Genomic DNA, 10,127 nt, shown 5'->3' on the forward strand with positions numbered 1-10,127 from the left:
ATAAGGAACATTTCCGGAAACCCGAGGGAAAGAAAGTATTATGGGACGGGACGGGACGGGACAAATATCACAAGCGACATCTGTACCTATCAAAGACAACTAAACACTGCCCTAGGACAACAATAACGCGTTTATTTTTTCCAAATAAGCAATATCGATTTCTTCCCAAATAAACAATCTCGATTTCTTCCATTAAATTTCTTCTACTAGGACTCGACAAAGGACCTAAAAATTGCTGCAATTATGTTATTTCCAAACGTATTAGATGTGCCTCTTTTAATGAACTTTCACCCCTTGTTCATTGATTTATTTATCCATTAATTTGTTTAGTCCTTTGTTTTTTATTGACTGACTGATTGATTTATTTATTTGCTATTATTTTTTGGTACAGGAAGGAAGCCCAGACGTCAAGTGAAAGAAAAGAGAAAAAAAGAGGGAAAAAAGAGGACAAGGATTATTTGAATTAGAGGAAGAGGGACACAGAGGTAGAATAATGAAACCAGCTAAATATTATCGTATTCACTTGAGGGAAAAGGCCTCACTCTTTCAAAGCAAAAAGGCAAGAGCTCAGGTTAGGAATGCAATCAATGCGCAGGCATAAGCTTTCGCCGTGCAAAGCATAGTTCTATTATGTTGAGACTTGAAACGTAAAGGCACTAAAAATTCATTTCAGTTGTGCGCTTGTTTGCGTCATGATTGTCAACGCAGTTTGCGTTCTATTTCTAATCAAGCTTCGTTGGCCAAAGACGAAGACTATCTACGCTAAAGTTACACTAGACACTTGTTCATATCGTCCGAGAATGGAAAAGCAAAGGTCGCCAACGAGAATGCTTTACATCTTTTCATGATGTGCACAGGGAGATGGCATTAATTCACGCCAGTATCTTGCCATTTCTTAGGGTTTTCAAATGTAGACGCCAACAATTTCTTCACGACTTCAGATACCGCGCGAGGTTACAAGACAACGAAAACACGGTGGAAGATTCACCAGAAATAACCAATTCTGCTATTAAAAAAATTAAAAAAAAAATAAAAACAAGACAGCAAAATGAAACAGTTCTTCTCGCTTTGAATGAATTTTTTTTTCAAGTTAAACCAGGTTTATACCACACCGAGTCCGTTATTCTCCCTTGACGTCTTACGACAAATTTGATCTTACGTTTTCAGTTTCACTTTTCTTTTTTCTAAGTAATTTGGCGGGGACGTGCGCGCGGTTTAGGACGCGGCTTAGACGCGGCTTAGACGCGGCTTAGATGCAGCTTAGACATGGAAGCGGCGTGAACGCGGCTTAGGCGCAGTTTAGGCGCGGTTGAGGCCTTTGTACCACAAGTTAATATGGTAATAAAAGTATAAAAATAGTTATGGACGGACCATTAATAAAATACATCTAGCTTTTGGCTAAAGGGGGATAAAGTTAGGCCAAGGATTAGCGGGTGACGAAATGGGTGAATGTTTAGTCTTCAACTGTATCCAATTAGTAGAACTATTTAAATCAACTGCAACATTTCAAATGTTGAGCCAAATTGTGCTTTTAATTTATCTACTTCCATTGACGTCCAGTTTCCTGGCACAATTTGTTAAGACCTAAATGAAACTCTCGAGAGATTTGGTGCAGACCAAACTTTTCCCCACAGATTTTTGAATGGTCAGTTCCCTCAGTATTTGAAACCAACGAATTCGAATTTTGGGATACGGTGCAACCCTAGATATATCTAACCTACTGGTAAAACGAACAGATCAATCAGTTATGAATTTGTCATTTTAGTTTTATAAATTGAAAGTTAAGAATGCTTTGAAAGATTTTTTTTAAAAAGAGTGCTTTTGTCAGTGAACTATCTTTATGTCAAGAACGACTACTGGTAATTGGTATCAGTTTTTCTTCACCTTTTGCATAGCAACAATAAATATTGTACACTTATACATCTGTGTCTTAATGTTTCTATGTATTCTTGTGTGCTTTTGTGCCTGTGTGTTGGTGTTAATATCCACTCTTGTGTGCCTGTGTCTTGGTGTTGATGTATCTGCTCTTGTGCATCTGTGTCTTGGTGTTTGCATCTGCTCTTGTGCGTTTGTCTTAGTGTTTCAGTGTACCCTTGTGCTTCTGTAGCTTAGTGTTCATCTGTGTCTTGGTGTTAATGTATTTGATCTTGTGCATCTTGTGTCTTGGTGTTTGTATCTGCTCTTGTGTAGCTGTGACTTAGTGTTTGAATGTACCCTTGTGCATCTGTAGCTTGCTGTTAATGTATCTACTCTTGCAGTGTGCATCTGTGTCAGTGTTTGCATGCACCCTTGTGCATCTGTCTCTTGGTGTTTGTATCTGCTCTTGTGCATTTGTATTAGTGTTTGAATGTACCCTTGTGCATTTGTGTCTTGGTGTTAAAGTATTTGATCTTGTGCATCTTGTGTCTTGGTCTTAGTGTTTGAATGTACCCTTGTGCATCTGTAGCTTGCTGTTAATGTGTCTACTCTTGCAGTGTGCATCTGTGTCAGTGTTTGCATGCACCCTTGTGCATCTGTCTCTTGGTGTTTGTATCTGCGCTTGTGCATTTGTATTAGTGTTTGAATGTACCCTTGTGCATTTGTGTCTTGATGTTAAAGTATTTGATCTTGTGCATCTTGTGTCTTGGTGTTTGTATCTGGTCTTGTGCAGCTGTGACTTAGTGTTTGAATGTACCCTTGTGCATCTGTGTCTTGGTGTTAATGTATTTGATCTCGTGCATCTTGTGTCTCGGTGTTTGTATCTTCTCTTGTGCAGCTGTGACTTAGTGTTTGAATGTACCCTTGTGCATCTGTAGCTTGGTGTTAATGTGTCTGCTCTTGCAGTGTGCATCTGTGCCTTAGTGTTTGCATGCACCCTTGTGCATCTGTCTCTTGGTGTTTGTATGTGCTCTTGTACATCTGTGTCTTGGTGTTCTGCTTTTGCAGTGTGAATCTGTGTCTTAATGTTTGCATGCACCCCTATGCATCTGTCTCTTGTTGTTGCATCTGCTCTGTGCAGCTGTAACTTAGTGTTTGAATGTACCCTTATGCATCTGTCTTTGTGTTAATGTATCTCCTCTTGCAGAACACAGCTGTGCCTTACTGTTTGTGTGTACTCTTATGCATCTGTCTCTTGGTGTTTGTATCTGCTGTTGTGCATCTGTGTCTTGGTGGTTTTATATGCACCCTTGTGCATCTCAGAGTGTATTAGTGTTTGTATTTATTCTTATGTGTATCTGTTTTGTTGTTTGTATGTACCCTATAGTGTGCCTTTGTCTTAATTATTATTGTTTGTACATTTATGCTTCTTGTTTGCCTGTGTCTTCAAGAGTAGTGTTTGAATGTACTTTGGTGAATCTTTGTCTTAGTGTTTGTTTGTACTCTTGTGCATCGGCAGGTATTTTTTGCAGGTTGCAGGTTGAAATTTCATTATAACTGGAAAACCGCTGGCACTAAAAAGGAAGATAAAGCCATAGACTTGCCGTAACTGTTACATGAATAGCTAACCTTAGGCCCAATTAGGCCTAAAGAAAAGTTTTTAGGCCTAAGATTAGCTATTCATGTAACAGTCACGGCAAGTCTATCGCTTTACCTTTCTTTTTAGTGCCAACGGTTTTCCAGTTATAATGAAATTTCAACCTGCAACTTGCAAAAAATACCTGCCGCTTGTGCATCTGTGCCTAATAGTGTATATGTCACTCTTGTGTGCCTTTCTCTTTATTAGTGCTTGTGTGTCCTCTGTCTGTACTCTTGTGTGCCTGTGTCGTAGTGTTTATTTGTACTCTTCTGCATCTGTGTAATAAGGTCTTTAAAAGCTAGCAAGCAAGTTCATGAGTGTCAAACAAAGTTTCAAACGTTTTTGCGAATGGTGCTTGTGTGTCCTTTGTCTGTACTCTTGTGTGCCTGTATCGTAGTGTTTATTTGTACTCCTCTGCATCTGTGTAATAAGGTCTTTGAGTGTCAAACAAAGTTTCAAACCTTTTTGCCAATAGAGAACAATAATTATTTTAACTTTCAGATAAAGATGTTTTCTTTCTTTTTCTCGAACTTTCGGCAACAATATCTAGTCTAATATGCGAGAATATCTGTGAAGATCAAAGGTCATTTTGTTGTGTTTTGTTGAGTTTTCGCACATTATCAAACTGAAATGACTTCCTTTTCTGGAGCGCAAGTTTCCTAAGAAGAATTGAAAACCCTTTTTGCGGTTGCCAGTTTTGTTTTTAATGATCGACCACTAGGAAAATGTTTTTTTCTGGCGACCTAAAACTAATATGCTGAAAGTTATGCTTTTTGTGTTCAACGGTTTTCCTGGGTTTTTTCAAAAAAATTTTGTTGTCATAGCAATGACAACTTCGGCGTGGTCTTGGCAACTACAACTTGGAGGAGATCGAGATGGAAAAAGGCACGTGTTGATCGTGCGTTTTAAACATTTGGTACATTTCCATGATGTTTTCTCCTAAACTGATTTGCCGACGTAAAAGCCGAGTCTAGCGGAAGACTTGAGCATACGACGAGAAATCTTAATTTTCTTTGCGCAATCGAGCATCAAAGGAGTTAAATCTAGTTTAAATTCTATAAATTGTTTATCTAGAGGAAAACTTACGAAGATATGGCAGGAAGGCGAATATATTATTTTTGGCCAAGTTCTAGGTACCTATAAATTACTTCGCCCAATGTTTCAATTTTCAATTTTCAATTTCTAATTTCTTCACTGAAGAAAATCCACACCGCGCTTTTGAGCATATAGTGTTAGTCAAGTATGGCATATAGGCAACAGCAAAAAAAACATAATTTTCTTTTTAAAACCTTTCACTTATTTTAGATTCATTTTATTCAGTTGAAATTGAAAATGACGTTAAGGAAACGTCGAAACTTTGTCGTTTTTACCAAGATGTTTTATGTTGATGTCGAATTGTTCGGGAAATCTTATCTGTTCCGTTTTCCGAGATGGGCAGAATAATAGAAATTTCCCTTCGATCTCAGTCAATTCGGCATCCTCGATGCAAGAAAACTATAACGTAGGCAATAAAATCGGCAAAGCCTTCTGTCAATAAATCAAACCATCCGCACTTTTATAGCGGTCCCAACAGTTTCAATAGCGAGCTTACGCAACAGGACGGCTGGAAGACTCAGGACGGCAGAATGGCGAAAAAATGTCGCGCGAGACTGTGCATTCCCGATCTTACGCGACATTTTTTCGTCATTCTGTCGTCCTGAGTCTTCCAGCCGTCCTGTTGCGTAAGCTCGCTAATATTGAAATTAATTTTGCCAACAGCTGAAACAAAAGGAAGATCTGGTTGGCACATTAATGACAATATGTAGATAACAAGAGGACAAAAATCACTTTAAAATGAAAGTAATTCATTCGCATTTTGGTTATCCAAGACAGGGGCTTTTTTTTCCCGAATAAAAAACTTCATTTGAAATACTTTAGATCATTAAACTTTCAAGTATTCATATTTTTGTTATTCGACAAAAATGTTTTTCGCGAATACTTTAATTCTAATTCAAATTTTAAAATGTCGTGCACCACATACAATTGTTGTGTTATTTTTAAGAGGAAGTTTGATGCAGCATTAGAACTGTTTTCTCTTCGTTATTTTGGTTTTATAATTCACGTGGCACGTAAAATATAAAATGGGCGATATTTACTGCTTTTGTGTTCATTTTTATTTTCGTCAACGATCAACGCGTGGCCGAACAACTATTCTTGTATTGATAATCATCTCTAAGATAAGACTGAGTTCATCACCAACAAGAAAATTATCCATAAGACTAGCTTATAGTTGTAAAGAAATGTCGCTCAAACTTTGTTTTGTTTTGTTTTGTTTTTTGTTTTTTTTATCCTGCCAGGAACCTCAACTTCAGCAACAAATAATTTAAAACCACAGTAAATAAGTAAAGAACGCGTTCGTTTCTGAAAGAAATGAATTTCTGAATCACTTGCTCTTTTTACAAATTTGTCGTGCTCCGCCAACTTGACTAATTTTGACGTATTACAAATACCCCATTGTTATTATACAAAAAGCTCTTTGTATTAGAACAATTGTTATCGCTTCGTTAATTATCGCTTCGTTATTTCATTTTCAATTGCTCGCGCAACCTTATAAGGCTTCAGGTTTTCCACTAATAAGCCTGCTCTGAACAACTTTTGCCTTTGAACTAAAGTTCTCAAAGTTTCTTTGTTATTATTAACTTCAGTAAATAGTAAGTTTCTGCCGTTTATACTCAATTATGTTAGCTATGTCTGGGTTGCACTGTCAGGTTTATTCCCACGTTTCAACGGTACATTAACGGTACATTAACGATGCAATACTACTCTCGATCGTTGCATGCATTGCAGAATTTAGCTCCCATAATGCGCAATTGGCCACTATCAAAAATACCATAATACTCTTTGTTTATCCCTCCAAATTTTGCACAGGCATTGTTGTTATTTTCCGGCTTGGGACCATTGTAAGTTCCAAGAGAAACTGCCAACAATGCTTATGGAGAACTTTGGAGAGGGACAAACAGAGTATTATGATACGGTTGATAGTGGCGCGCGAATAGGGTTGAACACTTTTGTTACAGACTAAGATCTCAATAATTTTTTATTGTTAAGCCAAATCTCTCCATCTACAGATCGTTTATTATGCTAGTTTTCTTTTCGCAATTTCGCTGTAAAGTCGATGAAACCAGCGAGATTGTGAGAGGCGTGGGTGAATGCCTTTATGTCGACATCACAAATTGTTTTGCTGTCCAGACTTGTTTTACAAACAAGACAGCAAAATGGTTTAAGATCTCATCTGAGGGATAAACCCTGCCCTCTCAACATCTTGGTCGTGACTGGGACAAATGTCTGTCAGTTTCATTAACTTCGCGTAACGTGAAACTGGTGAAGAAAACGGCACGATGCGTTTGTTTTCGGTGGAAGGATCTATCTTAACAATTGACAATGTTTGAACCTGCCTAGGTGCAATTAAAAGCGCGAAAGCAATTATTTCTTGTTCCTATGCAACCGAGTCGGGAGCAAATTGTATCGTTCATATTTTTTCAAACGAAATTAGCTTTTTTTATTGGAAATATAGGATTTCGATAAATGAGTAAAAAAGTTTCATTGTTTAAGAAAAGATTTTTCGATTTTTTGCCTGTTTTCCTCGTACTCCGGTGATTAAGAGAAAAATGGAAAAAAGGCAAAAAAATCTTATCTTCTCTTTTGTTCAACCTCACCTAAATAGCCCAGCATTTCCAAGGGAAAGGGTTTCTTAGATAAAGTCATCAGAAGCATTTTCCAAAATGCATGCTTTTATTAATCAATTGTACATGTAACATTGACCTTGGTTGACCCTGGCAAATTTTCCCGCCAAAAAACTTAGAAAAATACGGGCGCCTAAAATACGCATGCGCCGTGTTTTTTTTTTAATCTGAACATTGCAAATTACTGTTTGCATCACTTGGAAGTATAAAGTGCAGGGAAAGAGGAACAATAAAAGATCAGTTCAAGTCTTGTTTATTTTGTTTTTATTTCCATACTTTATAATTTATTTAAGTTTCTAACACTAGAATTTTTTTAGAAAAAAGACGGGCGCTTAAAATACGCATGCGCTAATTTTTCAAAGTTTTTTGGCGGGAAAATTTGACCCAGTTTGCACAGCGTTTCCCCTGAAAAAATTTCAGCGAAAAAACTTTTTAAAGATTCCCCTCTAAATTACAACTCTGTAAAAATACTAAATACCATTTCCTCTAAGTAAAAAACTTAACTAAATTTGGCTCACAATACTTTTGAAAACTATCTACATTTTTAAGCTATTGTACGTCAAGCTGGTGTTTAAGAAGATGAGGACACTTCAATAAACCTAGCAAGCAAAAAAAATTACCTCTAAAGGAAACTGAAAAAAGCGCTTTGCTTTTGTTAGAATAAAAATTGCTTTCAAAGGGAACCACGACTATTACAAATAAATAACTTTAAATCCCATGAAAATGTTTACAACAAAAAATGTTGACATTGGTTCAAAAAAATGAATTTCAGAATCGTTTATTTTTGTTTTCAAATTTCCTTTGCGCCACATGAGGCATAGAAGTTGCGCTATTGTTCTTATACAAAAGATTTTCGTGGCGGAACAATAAAGCAACTGGAACACGTCACAATTATTCAAAATGGCGGCGCTCCGGGAATTTGAAAGTGAAATAAGTGATTCTAAAATTATTTTTCCAGATATAACACTCGTTTTGAAAAGAGTTTGAAACAAATTTGATTGCAAACATTATTTGCTACTGTTTAAAGTTATTCTTTTGTAGGAGCAGTGCTTCCCTTTAAGAAGAAGAACTTTTCTACTGGACACTTCAAATGCGAAATCGCAACGCAAAGGAGTAGTGTTTGCATGCACTCTTAAGCGCCCGTGTCTTTGTGTTTGTATGTTCTGTTGTGCACTTTGTGTGCCTGTGTCGAAATGCTTGCATGCCCTCTTATGCATCTGCGGTAATGTGTTTTTGTTTACTCTAGTGCATCTGTGTCTTTCAGTTTCCATGCACTCTTTTGCGCCTGTGTCTTGATGTCTGTATGTACTCTTAAGCGCCCGTGTCTTGTTTGTTTGTTTGTACTTTTGTGTACATACGATCTTACTGTCTGAATGCACTCTTATATGCTTGTGTTATTGTTTGTATGTATTCTTTTACGCCAAGAAGCCAAAAAAAAAAGTGCAATTAAGAATTAAAAGGCGTGGCCCAAGCACTATGCTTTTTAATTCTGTGTCCAGTAAAAAATTCCTTTTCCTCCAAAGTTAGATCGTAAAACCCCAATGTCTGTTTACATTCTTTGAATACAAGCATTGCTTTTCGAAAATCGATTCGCTCAAAAAAACTTCCAAGTCTCAAATCCCACCAAATGTATCGTGTTCACTAAATCAAGTTGCGCAGACAAACTCAAACAAACCAAGCAGAATATAGGAAAAGCTGTTTTTGACTTGTGAGTGCGAATAGACTTAATTAAAGCGTACCAAAACTCAAATACTTTTAGTTCCTGATATAAATCTCCCCATTCGGTTCAAAGCAAACATATGTCACCATATGAAGTGTTACTCAGAATTTCGCTTTTCTGTGCCTTGCAAACCTTCGTAAACTTGGCTGAACTAGCAGTCATAGACCAGTTTCGATATATTAAAATTCAGTCCTGAACGAAAGACATCATCTCGAGCCTCTGGAGAATAAATGTAAGGAATAGCCCTTTTCACGGTTAGTTTTTCTCATTTACATTACAATACAATCTAGTATGTATGCGAGGCAATTTCGGGCTATTTTGTAGTTTTAACCCGAAATTGCCACGCATCCACGTTAGATTACCTTGTAATGCAAATGAGAAAACTAACCATGAAAAGTGCTATTCGCCCTTGTCACACGGCTTCCATATTGTCCCGGGAGACCAAAACAGCTTTGTTTTACCACGCCAAGCCTCACCCCCATGGTTTCCACTGCGAGGCTTGGCGTGTAAAACAAAGCTTTTTTGGTCTCCCGGTACAATATGGCCGCCGTGTGACAAGGGCGAATTGTACGAGTTAATTCCCCAGAGGCTCGAGTTGATGCCTTTTGTTTTGGACTGAATTTTAATATAACGAAATTGGTCTATTTGCACCCACGGCCGTGATGTGAGAGACATGGGTCTATTCTCGATTTGACGTCTCAAACTGCTTTGCATTCCAGTTTTCAAAGAAATTTTGCATTGCAAAGCAGTTTGTGACGTACAATCGAGAATGTAGACCCATGCCTCCCACATCACGGTCGTGGGACCTAATTACTGATCAAGTAGTTTTGATAACTGCGCGTCTTGCAAGGCAGATAAAATGCGAAAATTTGAAGTAATAATCGTCAAACATGTTTGCTCTCGGTGGAGAGATCAATATTGTAGACCAGAAATATTAAAATTTGGGTGCACGTTAAGTTAAAAGATAAAAAAGACTTCCAAGGTTGCCTAGTGTGGTGAATAGATAATTGTTAACAAGCTATCTCTTCATGCTAAACGAGTCATATGGAAATACAGCAATTGTTCCCCGCATTCGTCGCATTACTTTAAATATCTAATTCTTTCAGTTAAAATTTCTAATGATTGTTAAACTTTTGTAATTCGCAATGAATTCGATTTAAAAGCGTTTTTGAACCGACAATTATTGAAA

This window comes from Montipora capricornis, chromosome 7, assembly GCF_036669925.1.
Source record: "Montipora capricornis isolate CH-2021 chromosome 7, ASM3666992v2, whole genome shotgun sequence".
NCBI classification, from domain to species: Eukaryota; Metazoa; Cnidaria; class Anthozoa; order Scleractinia; family Acroporidae; genus Montipora; species Montipora capricornis.